This window comes from Nelusetta ayraudi, unplaced genomic scaffold (assembly GCF_046127955.1).
Source record: "Nelusetta ayraudi isolate G7.1 ecotype Tasmania unplaced genomic scaffold, CSIRO-AGI_Nayr_v1 ptg000021l, whole genome shotgun sequence".
Taxonomy (NCBI): domain Eukaryota; kingdom Metazoa; phylum Chordata; class Actinopteri; order Tetraodontiformes; family Monacanthidae; genus Nelusetta; species Nelusetta ayraudi.
In genome coordinates this window covers 5,332,415-5,347,656 of record NW_027466071.1, presented here as the reverse complement: position 1 = coordinate 5,347,656, position 15,242 = coordinate 5,332,415, and the positions used below count along the sequence as shown (strand labels likewise).

The 15,242-nt window shown below is 43.4% G+C and overlaps 3 long non-coding RNA genes across 3 annotated transcripts in view; 2 read left to right on the top strand and 1 right to left on the bottom strand.

Moving 5' to 3' along the window:
• LOC142889198 (uncharacterized) overlaps positions 1 to 15,242 on the top strand; it is a 265,120-nt gene that overhangs the window by 109,364 nt on the left and 140,514 nt on the right. The window lies entirely within an intron of this gene.
• Positions 1,587 to 4,248, top strand: LOC142889179 (uncharacterized). Its single transcript, XR_012926803.1, has 2 exons — positions 1,587 to 2,231; positions 3,298 to 4,248. It is a non-coding gene; the product is annotated as an uncharacterized LOC142889179 (long non-coding RNA).
• Positions 4,426 to 15,242, bottom strand: part of LOC142889180 (uncharacterized) — a 42,829-nt gene continuing 32,012 nt past the window's right edge. Inside the window, exon 2 of the long non-coding RNA XR_012926804.1 lies at positions 4,426 to 4,594. This is a non-coding gene — a long non-coding RNA (uncharacterized LOC142889180). The remainder of the gene's footprint in view (positions 4,595 to 15,242) is intronic.

Here is a 15,242-nt window from a genome sequence, read left to right as displayed (position 1 = left end):
TTTGGATGAGGGTCTCCATCGGCTGGACACCATTCCATCTGAGACCCTCTCCAATTTTAATGGCATTATAGACACTGCAGCCGCCGCCCTGCTTAGCAGCAGCGTGGTTGCCCCAGGGCCTTACTACCCCTCCATTTTAATCGCACCATAGTCAAATACACCTGCAAGTGCACAAAGACACACATACACTGACACTCCTACACACAGTGGGTCGGCCTGCCGATGGGAACAAGATTCAGCTTCTTTCCCACCCTGGATGGGCCCTGTGCCGTCCGGTGCCCCCGGGGTGTGTGACCGGCTGGCCCCATGGGGACCTTGCCATTCGTGGCGGGGTCCCCCTTCCCCCAATCCTGGGACCGGGCTGCTGCCCAGGTGGTCCCCCTGCGCCGCTCGGGGGCGGCTGGGCGGCGACGACTTGAGACACGGGGATATGACAGTGGGAGGCTGGGGTCCACAGGTTATTTTTGTTTTTTTGTTTAATTTTGTTTTTTATTTATTTATTTATTTTAATTCTTCTATTTATTTGTTTACTTATTTAATTTTTTCCTTTTACAGGGCACAAGGTGAACCAGAGGGACTTTTGCTTGGGGGCCGGTTTTGACGGCATCAGGGGCGGGGTCGCGGCTGTGGCCTCGGGGGACTGTGGGGGCACTGTCCCCTGGCGTCGGGGGGTCCCGGGCGGTGGGGGCGTCTGGGGGATGTTGGGGTGGAGGGGGGCGGTTGATGCGCCATACTGGGTCTGTAGGGGGGGGGGGGGCTCTGTGTGCCCGGGCCTGCCTTGGGTACCGATCCGCCCGATGGGTAAAGGGGATGGGTCCTGGTCATGGGGATGGGTCTGGTCTCACTTGCCCCCTTGGGGCCCTCTTCTTGCGGTATCTGCCTCCCTGTCATCTTGCCCTGGCTCCTCGTGGGGCAGGTGCCCTCCGGCCCGGGGGCCTGCTAATCCGGGCCTCTTCCTGGCCGGCTTTACGGCGGGTGTGACGTGTCCGGGATCCTCCACCTGCCCGTCAAAGTGGAGGCCACTTTGACCCTCCCCAGGGTGAGGTGGTGGAGTCGAAGGAGGAGGCAGGCAGCATCCAGTGCAGGAGGGAATTTTTTTTTAATTCTTTTAACCCACAAAAAAAACATAAATAAAGCAACAGTTTCCCGGTCCTCTAGTCTTGCAACAGACTAGCCAGCTCACCTCCCCACACCAAAATGAGCCCCCCTTTTATCTGACAGCAGCCTGTGGGCAATTGGGCCAACCCACTAACCGTGGGGACCTTGAAAATACAGAACATTAAAAAAAAAAAACAATAACACAAAGAAATACACACTTCAATAAACAGAACACACTCCCCCCTAAACATACCAACCCTTAAATACAAATAAACCCTGCATTATCCCCTTAATTACCTATTTTAAAAAAAAAACAACACCCCACCCTGACGGCAATGGGCTACGCCACTTACGCCCGGTTCACACTGGACGCGGAAGCGCCGCCGACTGCTTCCATTCGGCACCCATGTTAATCAATGTAGTGGTTCAGACCAGACACGAACAGGCGCGCGGCTCGTGCCATTCATTTCAATGGAAGTGGAAACGCCGCGTGCGAGGCTCCAACTCGTTCACACCAGACGCGAACAGCTCCGTGACGGTCGACAAGCGCTTCTGCTCAGCTGCTGTTTTTTTTTACTTCCACTCAAGCTTTTTTCATCATGGGTAAGTAAATAATCTTACAAAATTAATAATACATCTTGTTTTACTTACTGTACCCAACATGTTTGTCCTGTATTGTGTGTATTTATTCGTTAATCAAATAAAAGACGTGAGCCAGAGAGAGAGAGAGAGAGAGAGAGAGAATGGTGCATACAGTAGTAGTGTAGATAAAACGTTGAAAAAATATTTTTTTTGTATCTACTATTTACTTTTATAACATTTATTTTCTTTTTCTGTTTCACACTGCGAGTTGTAGACAGGAAGAGAGTCCTTGCGTTGTACCTGTTGTTACGCAGGCGTCGCCAAAGAAGAATGTGGGTCCACCCCATTAACAAAAAAAGAATGGAATTTGGTGTGTTTCACCATCTTGTTGCCGAATTGTCCCTGGACAGTGTTTGCCATCTTAAATATTTCAGGATGTCTGCTGAGAAGATGGATCATCTTTTGTCTTTGATTGGGCCTGATCTGACCACTCAAAGAACCAATTTCAGGGAACCTATCGAACCAAAACAACAGCTTGCAGTTACACTGAGGTAAGATAAGATCAATCAGTCAATTTTAGTCTCATCTGACCAGATCACCTTCTGCCATACATTTAGGGGGTTGTCCACATGCTTTTTGGCAAATTCAAAACGTGCCTTCTTATTTTTAACACTGACAGGTATTCACTGGCCACTCTTCCATAAAGCCCAGCTCTATGGAGTGTACGGCTTATTGTGGTTCTATGGACAGACACACCAGTGTTTGCTGTAGAACTCTGCAGCTCCTTCAGGGTTACCTTTGATCTCTGTGTTGCCTCTCTGATCAATGTCTTCTTTGCCCGGTCTGTGAGTTTTGGTGGTCGGCCCTGTCTTGGCAGGTTTGTTGTGGTCCCGTGTTGTTTCCATTTGGCGATTATAGATTTGATGGTGCTCTGGGGGATCATCAAAGATGTAGATATTTTTTTGTAGATATTTTTTTCCTGACTTGTATCTCTCTATAAGTTTGTCCCTGACTTGTTTGGAGAGCTCCTTGGTCTTCATGATGTGATTCTTCTTGCTAAGTAGAGTTGCAGCCCATTGGGGCCTCTCAGAGAAGGTGTGTTTATACTGACATATCATGTGACACTTAGATTGAACACAAGTGGACTTCATTGAACTAATTCTGTGACATTTGAAGGTAATGGATTGCACCAGCACTTTTTAAGGGGCTTCATAGCAAAGGGGGTGAATACATATGCACATGCCAATTTCCACTTTTTTATTTCTTTAAATTATTATTTTATATATTTTTTTCTCATTTCACTTCGCCAACTTAGATTACTTTGTGCATTTCCATCTCACGAAATATTCAGATGAAAAACATTTAAATTACAGGCTGAAATCTAACAAAATAGATAAAAGCAAAGGGGGGGTAAATACTTTTGCAAGGCGCTGTACATACAAATGTGTAGGGAAAATTACGCACATTTCCTCCTATCACGCTCAAATTTTCCCTGCTCTTATCATACACAGTTATATATGTATATATATATATATATATATATATATATATATATATATATATATATATATATATATATTATTACTATTAATTAAATGTTCTTTCTTATTCCAACAGATTTCTTGGTACAGGGGAAACTTTTTCCAACCTTGCTTTCCAATATAGATTAGGCAAGAGCACCGTGTCCACCACCGTACACATGACGTGCCAAGCAATCGTGAGGCGGATGATGGACACCCAGTTTCCCAGGCCCACGGAGCTGATGTGGAGAGATATCGCCTCTGCTTTCTGGTCCAGGTGGAATTTTCCAAATTGCCTTGGGGCTATTGACGGCAAACACATTGTCATCACAGCACCAAAAAAAAATCAGGAAGTCAGTACTTCAATTATAAAAAGACATTTTCCATCATTCTCCTGGCACTGGTAGACTCAAATTACCGATTTATCAACGTCCAGTTGGGGGACTATGGACGTTCAAGTGATGGAGGGGTCTACAGTGGATCTGACATTGGAACTGGAATGGAAAACAAAACACTCCATGTTCCTGCTGACTGTCCTCTGCCAGGAGCAGACCAACAAGGGCCAGTGCCATTCACAATGGTTGGAGATGCTGCCTTGCCTCTGAAAAGATAACTAATGAGGCCATTCCCTGGACGCCACCTTGGACGGTGGAAAAAGATATTCAACTACAGACTGTCCAGGGCCAGAATGGTGGTGGAATGTGCCTTTGGCATTATGGCAGCAAGGTGGAGGGTTCTTTACACACGCACCTGTATGGAACCACAGAATGTGGATAGCATGATGATGGCTGTGTGCATCCTGCACAACTACCTCCTCAACGCAGTGGACAATCAGAGGTGGTTGGAGGAGGCAGAGGAGCGAGGAGAACACCTCCAAGATGCCAGCAACATGGGTGGCAACAGAGGAAGCAGAGATGCGTATGATGTGAGAGAGAAATTCGGCGTATTTTTCCTCTCTCCTGAGGGCAGTGTGTCCTGGCAGGACAGGATGCTCTGATGTAAATTTTGCTTTGTGTAAGATGCTTTAAATAAATGTGAATGGAAATCACTTCACTTGTCATTATTTCAAGTACTCTGTCATCATTGTCTTATTCATATATGAATTTAAATGTGTGAAACTTTATTCCTTTTTCAACATACTTTAGAGATAGAGGTAAATTTGAGTATTATTATGAGCCAAAGGTGTTAGTAGATAAGAAATGAATATCATAGGAGGAATTGATTGAAAGTACAACATTATAAAACATTCTAATAAAAAAAGAAAACCATCATGCCATGTTCCAAATGAGTTGGGTGTCACTATTCAGGTGGATATGAGGGCTAAATAAAAGTAAAAAGTACTTTCGAGCCAGTAGGGCTGTATTTGCAAAGTTAACATGATACTTGAATCTATCCTTAAAAAAAAAAAAAAAAACATTTATTTTCATAATATGTAGGCTAAATTAATTTATTCATTTTTGTCTTTTATATGATATTGCTATAATCTAAAAATATTTAATGAGTACTATGCATGGAAAAGTACAAACTTCTTGGAAATGATCCTGGACGTGAGAGAGAAAATGCCTGCTGAGGAAAGCTTTCCCTGGAACAGGTGGGAGATGGGGGATAAAATGTTTGAGGGACCCTGGTGGCTCTTGTGTTGTAACTGGATTAGATTTGGTCACATCTCGCACTCTGATGCAACATACTTACAAATATAACATACAAATATGATAGTTTTTTTTTATTTGGTTTTTATTTTGGAAATTCGCCAGATTTTCTAGTTTTTGTGTGGAGCGACTTCCTGCACAATTGACGAGGATCGCTCGAACCACCACCTTGATTAACGTGGGCGCCGAATAGAAGCGCCGGGGGCCGGGTTCTGCTGCCTGTCCGCCCCGAGTGGTGTCCCTTCTTCTTGCGGTATCTGCCTCCCTGTCATCTTGCCCTGGCTCCTCGTGGGGTGGGTGCCCTCCGGCCCGGGGGCCTGCTAATCCGGGCCTCTTCCTGGCCGGCTTTACGGCGGGTGTGCCATGTCCGGGATCCTCCACCTGCCCGTCGCTGGTGTGGGGCGACGCTTTGCTTCCACGTCCAGTGAACTGACGGCGTGATCAGCGAGGGGAGCCGCGCGCCTGTTTGCGTCTGGTGTGAACCACTACATTGATTAACGTGGGCGCCGAATGGAAGCGGTTGGCGCTTCGCGGCGCTTCCGCGTCCAGTGTGAACCGGGCTTTAGCCCGGCGCTCAATAAAACCCCACCCCTGCAGCGCCGCGCGCTTCCAACCAGGAGCAGCGGAGCCGACCGAGACCAAACGGATGCAGGTGAGGTGTGTGTGAACAACATGGTGACTAGTGTGGAACAAATGACGGTGAGAGATGATTGACCAGTGCACTGACTGTTACAGCTTGGTAAATGGGAAATAATGGGAGTCGAGGTGCTCCGCGCTCCCCACGCCGATACCCTGCTCACGCCACACTTCCCCCCACCCCAAAGCACGGCAGGGCACAAGAACAGTATCAAATACAATAAAAATCCACTACAACACCCCATGTGTGCCACTTAGTTTGTGTGTGTGTGGGTGCGCGCGAAACAGTGTCTCTCCTGCTCGCTCTCCCGCGTGGGGCGACGCCATGCCGCCGTGTCGTCATGGGGAGACAGTGTTTTTGCTATTGTTTGTGATGAGGTTGGAGAAATGGGATATTCTTGCCTGTTTGATCGCTCACTTTCTCACACACCCCCACATTCATACACACACACTGGCATGCACAAGCATGTGTACACTGTTGCACACTGATGCATAGCTTATTGCCTCATTTATTCATAAGTATATCATTATTATTATTATTATCAATATTATTATCATTATATGTACACGCTGGCATGTTTGTATATGGGTATGTTACAAACCCTGGCTCAAGAGGGGAAAGGGAAGTAACACACGGTATTGGAAATAAAGGTAATAATTTTTATTACCAACAATAAAATGCAAGAAGTGCGACAACAGAAAAGGCCAGTCTGAGTGCTGTCAAACCAATAACCGATCAAAACTGAAAGAGACTCCAGAAAGAAAAGATGGAGCTATAACTGAGAATTTTCACTAATATAATAAACCCAAATCTGTTTTCAATAACCAAAACAAAGTCTACGTTTTCAAACTTAAATACAGGGTGATCAGCACTCCTAAACCCTAGTGGAAACTAACACAAAGAAAGCTACCAGGTGGAAAACGTAAATCTGTATTTTTAAACAATACTTACGATACACACAGGAGTTTATTACGAGCGAATTGACAAGTGGCGTTCAAGGTGTCTGCCGCTGCCTTCAGGGGAGCTCCAGCCTTCTATACGTGACGCTGCTGGTTGGCGCTCCCTGGTTGGCTGGGTGGTGTCCAACCGCAGTCGTTGTGTTGTCACGGGGCATTGCCAGGGCCAACTGTCGGAGGGAGGCTGCACATAGACCTATGAACACACACACACACACACACACACACACACACACACACACACACACACACACACCTCAACGGCTCCCGTAACAGGGTATATATGCACACACACACACACACACACACACACACACACACACACACACACACACACACACACACACAGGTTTGGGTGGTTCATAAGGTCAGTTTCTCCAAACAGGCTCTGCTGTGGTTTATGGGGGCCCACCTTTCTCTTGGTCCCAGAGAGATGCAGCAAGATAAATTATGTTTTTAAAAAAAATCTGTGATTTTTCTGGCTATTTAGAATTGAATTATTGTAAAAAAAAAAAAAAAAATAGGAAGATATTAAAATCTGCCATTTTTAGGTTTATCAGGACGGGGGCGGGAGGAGGCGTTTTCAATCCTAGTTGAGACTACTGAGGACCCCTTTGCTTTTTAGGACATTACCACACACACACACACACACACACACACAAACAAACACTTTGTTTAAATAGTTCTGTTCCTTTCAAATATCCTTTTGTCCTGAAAAGACAATAAATAAGGAAAATTGTGTCTTGCTTATTTTTTTTTTCTTGAATTAGAGGAAAAACCTCAGCTCTTTGAAGAACTGAAGAGAGCAATAAACATGAATTAAAATAAAGTGCCAAGTATAATTTAAACAAAAACCGAACAAAAAAGAAAGTTACAGGCTCACTAACAAGTCTTGCTCTGAGAATACTGTAAAAAACAACAAACAAAAAACAAAATAAACAAAAGTTCTAGGTGTCATTTAAACATAAAGTACAGAGCAGCAAATAGGTTAAAGGCTTGCTTCACAAGTCTTGCCCTGAAAATACTGAAAAAGGTGCAGGGTATAATTTCAACATAAAATGCAGAGCAGAAAATAGCTTACTTTATGGGACCTGCCCTGAAAACAATGTAAAACATGTTTGTTTTTTGTTTTTTTAAATGTAAACAATAACTTGCGTGAAACAGGAAGTGCATTGCACCTGAAAAACAAAAAAAGTGCAGCGTATAATTCCAACATGCAGAGCAGAAAATGGCTTAAAGGCTTACTTTACAGAAACTGCCCTGAAAACAATGTAAAATATGTTGTTTTTTATAAATGTAAACAATAACGTGCGTGAAACAGGAAGTGCATTGCACCTGAAAAACAAAAAAATGTACAGCAAATAGTTGCTGGCCAAAGACCAACAGCCACAGCAAACTGGTCATGATTACGTCGTCTTTCTTTTGAACATGATGCCCCTAAGTCTCTTATGTTCTGGACAGTTCTGTCCACCAAAAAAGGGTTCTCAGAAACCTTACACCGCTCACACTCCAACTTTGTTGCCAAGTGTCCATTTAAAATGTGTGTTTTGAAGTGTTTCATAACAGCACAAACTTCATCCTTGCTCCACTGCCTTTTCACACATCTTCTTGAGTTAAAATATGTCAACGATAATAATAATAATAACAATAATAAAGAAATGTTAAATGGTGAAGACAGTTGTTACAGGTCAAGTTTAAATTTCAGGCCAAAGATTTTTTTGAGTCCAACAACATAGTAATGTCTGCATCAGCTGACAATACCATGTACTGAAGTGAACTGTACTTGGGGGTGTTCTATCACTATTTCCGTACCAAAAATAAGAAAGAAATTATTAGCTTTAGTTCTACCTTTAGAGGTGGATACCACACTGAGTCGCACACTCTTTTTTTGCCCTGGAGAAGATAGGAAATCTCTATTTAAAACGGCAAGCATAATATTCAGTACCCAAAGCATTGCCTCTGGAGCAGGGATGAGATTTAACTGAGATGTTTTTACAAATCCATACACGGTGCACAACAACATTTAGCTACCGAGACATCCTACAAATCGTGGCTTGAAAAAAGGTACAGTTTAAGCCATCTCCCTCTATGATACGAAAACAGAACTCACCTCATCACAACGTGAATATACTCATGTGTTCAATGAACCAGGTATATGGAAAACCAAACCATTACTATGACAATAAAAAAACAAAAACCTTACCTTTGCAGTTCTTGGCCATGCCCTGGGGCAATCCCACGCATTTTCTTTTACCTTATTAAAAAAAAGGAATAAATAACTACTCAGATTTAAGAACTTTAGATCTTTTAACAGCTTTGCAGCAAGATCAGTACTCACTGCACACAAGCAAGGACAAATTATAATATTTTGACACACTACCAGAAGAGCTGCTGGACTCTTCAGGGATCTGCATTTCTTGATTTTCTGGTGAAAAGAAAAATAGGCCACCAAAAAATGTTTTTATATAGTGATTCAACAATGAAACTATCATTCATTCATTCATTTTCTATACCCGCTTCTTCCTGAGATCAGGGTCACGGGGGTCTGCTGGAGCCTATCCCAGCTGTCTTAGGGCGAAGGCAGGGTGACACCCTGGACAAGTCGCCAGTTCATCACAGGGCCACATAGGGTGCGTTTTCATTGCCTCGCCTCGCCACGGTACGGTGTTAGGGTGTTTGCACTGGCCGCTACACGGTTGTAGGGGGTGCTGTTTTGGTACCTCTATTGTTGAGGGGCCAAGCGAGTCGAAGCGAGTTTAGTGGTGACGTAGCGACAAGCAGGGGACTGGATTGGCTCAGTGTCCTCGTCGATGTTCCCTGTCGGAGCGGACATCGACGCCAACTCCTTCGCAGCGCTACGTGTCAGGTACATTTTACCGTGAATACAAGTAGCTACTATTGATGTTGAATGAATACATTTATATGTGTATACATTTTTTGAACACAGCTATTTCAATACATGTTTTTTTGTCTTTTGGGGAGGGACGGGCGAACCAGGCATGCCCTCGACGTTGCGGGTGTGTTCAACCTAGGCTTGGGCGATAAATCGATTACGATAATAATCGCGATTAAAAACTCCACGATTACGATGATAAATGCATGAGCTGTTATTTCGATAACCCAACCAATCCCACAGGAGAGAAACAAGCGCGTGCTAAATGAACAGCCAATCCCAGCAGAGAAACAACGGCTTGCCTCCTTCCCTCCACACGCCTCCTCCCGCTCGCAACAACTCAGATGGGAGACACACACAGCCGTCCGCTAAAGCTAGTTATAGGAACACGTAGAAATGAGTAGCGAGGAGCAGAAGTCGAGGGAAGTGAAGAAACTGTTCAAAATGTGCCTGAGAACTGTCCCCTGACACCGAGGGTGAGGAGGAATCTGAAAATGTCCAGCACGATGAAATAGTGGCGAAGAAAGGCAATACCAGTTCGGTGATTTGGAATTGGTTCGGCTACCTCAGGTCCGACAAAGTAGAGGCTAACGCTAAGTGCAAATTATGTCGGAGAACAGTCCCCAAACAAAACGGGAAACACCACGAACCTCTTTCAACATCTCAAGAAGTACCACGATAAAGAATGGTCTGAAAGCCAGTTTACGTTTTCATGCTAGCCTCCCCGCAGGTAATGCTAAAAACAACGCACTGCTGCAAGAGCCCTGGGGAGTGTGCTGCGTGATCTCCCGCTAGCACTAGCAGTAGCCTAGCTAGCGACAGTGCTAAGCAAACAGTTGCTCGTCAAACAACAATACAGTCAGCCTTTAACGCAGCTACCCCGTAGAAGGAAGAAAAAAAAAATGGATGCAGTACAGAAACATAACCAGAGCAGTGACGTGCAATATTGTACTGTCTGTCTGTACCTCTTTTTATTTTTGTTTTTATTTTATTTAATCAGTTCAGTACACTACCTCTAAAATGTTTGAGAGATGTTAAAAACAAGACACATAATCCTCAACATTTAAGTTATTTTATTTCAGTACATCTAAGATGTAATACAAATGTCTTGGTTCTGTCGGGTTGTGGTTGAATGTTTTGTATTGTCATACATTCTAACAATAAATTTATAAAAAGAATCCTTCTGGTTTCTTTGCGGTCCAAGGAGAATACTAATATTAAAACTATTATTGATTAAAAAATAAATAAAAAATTCATATCGTGATAATTATCGACATCGAGCAATATAAGAAAACATATCGTGATAAAAAAAATTTAACAACGCCTTCCTTGGCTCGCTAGGGCAGCTCATACAGGCTATTTCAAATAAGTAGGAGGCTCCATTTTTTGCCGTGTTTGCAGTCTGTTTTTCTATTTTTTTTTTAATAAATGCTATTTTCCCAATATATCTGTCTCATTTTTACTTTTGGTGAAAATATAAAGGTTGCAGCAGGTATGAAGCAACCTCTTTGTCCATTGCTGCGCTGTTGTGTGTCGTACAGAAATGATGCTGACGAAAACATTGTCCCGCTCCGCCCACAGTCTCGTGATCAGCCAATGAAAACACAATTGTACCGAGGCGTGGTATACCGTGGTGAGGCGAGGCAATGAAAACACACCTATAGAGACAAACAACCATTCACACTCACATGCACACCTATGGACAATTTAGAGTGTTGAATTGACCTCACATGCATGTTTTTGGAGTGTGGGAGGAAGCCGGAGAACCCGGAGAGAACCCACGCAGACACAGGGAGAACATACAAACTCCACACAGAAAGGTCCCAGGCCCGGAATCGAACCCAGGACCTTCTTGCTGTAAGGCGGCAGCGCTAACCACAGCGCCACCATTTGAAATTCTGTTTTCCAGTGATATTAAAAAATAAAAATCAGAGAAACCTGTTGGTTGCATATGGTATGGCTGACCGGAGCATTTCAAATTTTGCAGATGAACAGACTAAATACACCAATTCATGCATTATTTTTGTCAGTAACAATCTAGACTACTTTTACACTAGTACAAACCATACATGAAAGAGAAAAGAAAAGTCTTGTTTTTTTTGTTAGGCAGAAGGTTCAAAATCTGAGGTGGTTTTTCCATTTTAATTGGACATTGGGGAACTTAGGGGCCGTTCTCATTGCCTCGCCTCGCCAAGGTACGGTTGTAGGGCGTTCGCACTGGCTGCTACACGGTTGTAGGGCACGCTGTTTTGGTACCTCAATCCCCCAGGGTCCAAGCGAGACGAAGCAAGTTTAGTGGTGACGTAGCGACGAGCAGGGCACTGGATTGGCTCAGTGTCCTCGTCGATGTTCCCTGTCAGAGCGGACATCGACGCCAACTCCTTCTACACGGAACTTCCGTGTCAGGTAAATTTTACCATGAATACATCGTCGAGAGGATGAAGTATTCAGGAAGCCTCGAACACCGCCTCGAACACCGCAGCATTTAACAAAGTCGTCCTTGGCTCGCTAGGGCAGCTATTTCAAATAAGGAGGCGTGTTGTAACTTTTGACTGAATTTATTAAGTTTATTGATGATGATAATATTTGATGTTATATTTACAGAGTTAAAGTATAGTTAAAATAATTTAATTATTGCATAGTGGTTAGTGTTACCTGAATTGTCCACAAGCCAACAACTCCCAGCAGGCTTAGCGCTAACAGGTCGGTACCCTATAAAGATTGTTAATTACTCACCGGTGTGAAAAATAATAGCTGAGAGAACGCCAACCAAAGGTTTTACTGCGGTGGATTTCTATTTCTGTACCCGTTCTCTCGTTACCCTTTTTTTCCTACAAAACGAGAAGTTCTTTGCATCAGTACGTCCTCCTGAAATCTTTTGTTTACTGTCTGTTTTTCTGTGTTTGTTTTTAAATAAATGCTATTTCCCGTTTTGTCTCGTGTTTACTTTTGGTGAAAATATAAAGGTTGAACTATACCTTTACTCTCCCAGAAAATGAAACAATAAATTATAAATGTTGCTTGCATAAATGATCAACTGTGACTTCAGTGAGGAAAACTGTTCTTTCTCTAACAGAAAAGCAACCACAGACCGAGCAGCAGGTATGAAACAACCTCTATTTTCTTTCTCCATTGCGATTAGAAGCTTTGAGATTTTTGCCATTTCTATTGTGGCCTCTGGCAGACGATTAAAGTCTCTGTGGACTCTAATGTCATGGCCCAAAAAGTTGGCTAGTTGGTCGAATTCATTATTTTTGAGGTTGAGAATTTGGGACAATGTTGCAACGTGCTTGCAAAGATATGTAGACCTCAGATTGTCGGGATTCTTAGCGCCACAACTGCGTGAAACAATTCTGATGCAGTCCTGCCCCCTGTAGTGGTTGTGGGTGGACAATGTGGCCGTCCAAAAAGGAAGGGATTATCCTTGTGCACATAACACAAGTCTCTCTTCTCTGATAAACATGTTGTCGCACTGACAACCTCGGGATTTAGTAAAAACTGCTACTTTCCTCCCTCTTTTGCCTATAATTTCTACCCTGCTAAAGTTCTTGGCTAGCTTTTGTTAAAGTGGTGACAGGCTAGCAGCAATGTCTCTATTGAGCTCTGTAATGGAAAAGTATTCTTGTGTTATTCTTTTATCTTGATTCTTATTGTATGATCATTAGTAGCACATGTAAACTGTTCGAATCATAGCAGCCGCATGGTCATCATGCGGCGACCACATGAGTATTGCTCATGTGTAGAGCTCAGGGCGCACAGGCACTCATGACTATAGTGACCGTAGATACCATATAGTAGTCTTCTGTTTTCTGTTAACATATATGATTTGTATTCATTCTGTTTTATGGCCTGCCCTTGATGTGCTCATCCTGTTGGGCCTCTTTATCGCCTTGAGCAGGATATGAGCCGTGAAATCGGCCACTTGCCGTATAATCGTTGTTTTGTTTCTCTGTGTTCTCCTTCTGTTTTCTCATCATCTTATCCCCTCCCAGTCCAGTGTATAAGAGACCTTCTTCCTTTTTGCTCTGTACACTCACACTCGCATACCTCTGAGCTGTTGCACTTGTTGCTTCCGTTCCGCTGGTTGTACTGTGTTTGTGTCTCGGAGCTCCGATCCTTGTTTTATTGTCTGTTTATTAAATTGCTTATTCTCCCAGTATTCCCGCATCAGCATCTTCGCTCTTTTCCACAACAAGCTCAGTCTGATCTCTTTTCTTGAAGGATTCAAGACTCATCTTTGAGACTTCTCCGGCACGCCGTCTGTTAAAGAGGATGATTTGAGAAAGTGTCACCCTAGCAAGTTCTGCATAGGCCTGTGGAGACTCATGGACTTTTAGGTCTTCCATGGCGTCAGCTGCTTTCCTTTCCAAGTACTTGTGTAAAAGCTGTACATCCTCTGTAAACAGTATTGTGGATGGTTTGTTGAATTTTGACTTGCTTAAACTAGCCAGTGCAGTGTGGGAGACATGTCCAGCCCACTCCTTTGAGCAGAGTTTGGCGAACCTTTCACCTGCTTTCATCCTCTGCTGCGATTGCCCTGAAGAGAATAATGTCGCTAATCTTTTTAAGGGAATGACCTAATTTCAGGGCAAGACTGGGTGTGCTATATGAGTGCTTCTCTTCATCGTATCCTGCAACCGGTTTGACAGCTCCGATGATCTTGTAAAAATTGTTTGGCTTAACAGCATCTTCAAAGCTAAATATAGAGAATTTCATTCTTAAGGTCAACAACAGTCTTCCCATTTTTCTGACATTTGTTCTGATATACTCAAATTTTGTTGAATCACTCCCATATTTGTTGAAAAGAGATTGACCCAGCTGCAGAATTAAGAAGTAATTTTGTCCAATTGATACAATTTCATCTTGCCTCATATTTCCAAGGATTTTCCACAATCCAGCAGAAATTGCTTGGCCGGATGTTGCCTCTGCCATATCAGCCAGAACTAACATGTTGGCCTTACCAGCAGCTCCAGTTTCTGAGACCATCTTTGAAGGGCATCTACGCAAGTGCCGTAAGAGCTCCTTGCGTGAAAACATACCCTTACAATAGGGACAATGGACATGCGTTGTGGTATTCGCAGCGATTTTGGATCGTGATGGTCTTCTTTTTATTTTCAGTTGTCCTTCACGATTTCTCTGAACTTCCTGATTATGTTCATAATTACCTTTGTTCCACAGCTTCTCAAGTAATCTTTTTCTCTCCTTGGATTTTTTTGGGAAATGAAAATGCTTCAGCAATTGCAGGCTCTTCTTCGTGTTTCTTAAAATGACGTGATATTTTAGATTGTGGTTTTTTGCAAACGTAACAGTAATTTCTTGCCGTAAAAGAAGTTACTAGTTCTGGGTCTAACGCTATCTCAGCAGGAAAAGACGGTTTAGTACTTGGTAGGAGAGTTTGGTTTCTACTATCAGGCATGGCAAAATTGCCAGAGCTGGAAGAATCATTGTCCTTCTGTTTCATGGAGGATATAGGCTGCTGTACTTTCTTTGTCCTCTGCTGTGAAGATTTTTCAAATCGAACCTTGCAATGTGGTGAGCTTTATCACTGTGAATCTTCACTATGACAGTTTCCAGGGCAATATCTTCATCAGAGCAAGATCCATCGCTTGATGATGCAGTGTCAGGTAGATAAACCTCTTCAGAAGAACAGCTACTGGCAGAGTCAGGAACTTGCTCAACATCAACATCCTGATAAAAAAACAAAAACAAAACGCATATGTATTGTTGTGGAAAAGAGCAAAGATGCCGATGCAGGAATACTGGGATAATAAGTAATTTAATGAACAAACAATAAAAAGGGGATCGGAGCTCCGAGGCACAAAACACAGTAAAATGGGAGTGCGAGTGCGAGTGCGAGGAGGGAAGGAGGAAGAAGGTCTCTTATACACTGGACTGGGAAGGGAAGAG